Raw genomic sequence first — 282 nt, 5'->3', positions numbered from 1 at the left:
GTGTAGATGATACATCCTCAAGGTTAAGGGGTAGGGGGCCTGGCGTAGGATTACAAACTCCTGTAGATCTATCTGACAGATTGCGTATAACTCTTATTGGGGAGAGGTATGTTATCTTGTATTATAATGAAATAGTTTTATTTGTTATATATTTTAATATGTAATAATTTTCTTTTATCTTGTCCAAGTACTTTGTTCGAGTGAGGGGTCATAGCTACAATAACAAGAATCATAAAAAATCACTTTCATGGTCCATGGTCGACATGGAGGAAAGTCCCTAAT

At 35.5% G+C, this 282-nt stretch overlaps 1 long non-coding RNA gene across 1 annotated transcript in view; it reads left to right on the top strand.

Annotated features, from left to right (window-relative positions):
• The first annotated feature begins 44 nt into the window (after positions 1 to 44).
• Positions 45 to 282, top strand: part of LOC110426325 (uncharacterized) — a 912-nt gene continuing 674 nt past the window's right edge. The window contains exon 1 of the long non-coding RNA XR_002446130.1: positions 45 to 106. This is a non-coding gene — a long non-coding RNA (uncharacterized LOC110426325). The remainder of the gene's footprint in view (positions 107 to 282) is intronic.

The sequence above is a fragment of the Theobroma umbraticum genome, unplaced genomic scaffold (assembly GCF_002168275.2).
Source record: "Theobroma umbraticum cultivar Fairchild unplaced genomic scaffold, ASM216827v3 scaffold_55.0, whole genome shotgun sequence".
Classification (NCBI taxonomy): Eukaryota; Viridiplantae; Streptophyta; class Magnoliopsida; order Malvales; family Malvaceae; genus Theobroma; species Theobroma umbraticum.
Note: the sequence above shows the minus strand (reverse complement) of the source record. Positions and strands in the feature narration are given on the sequence as shown.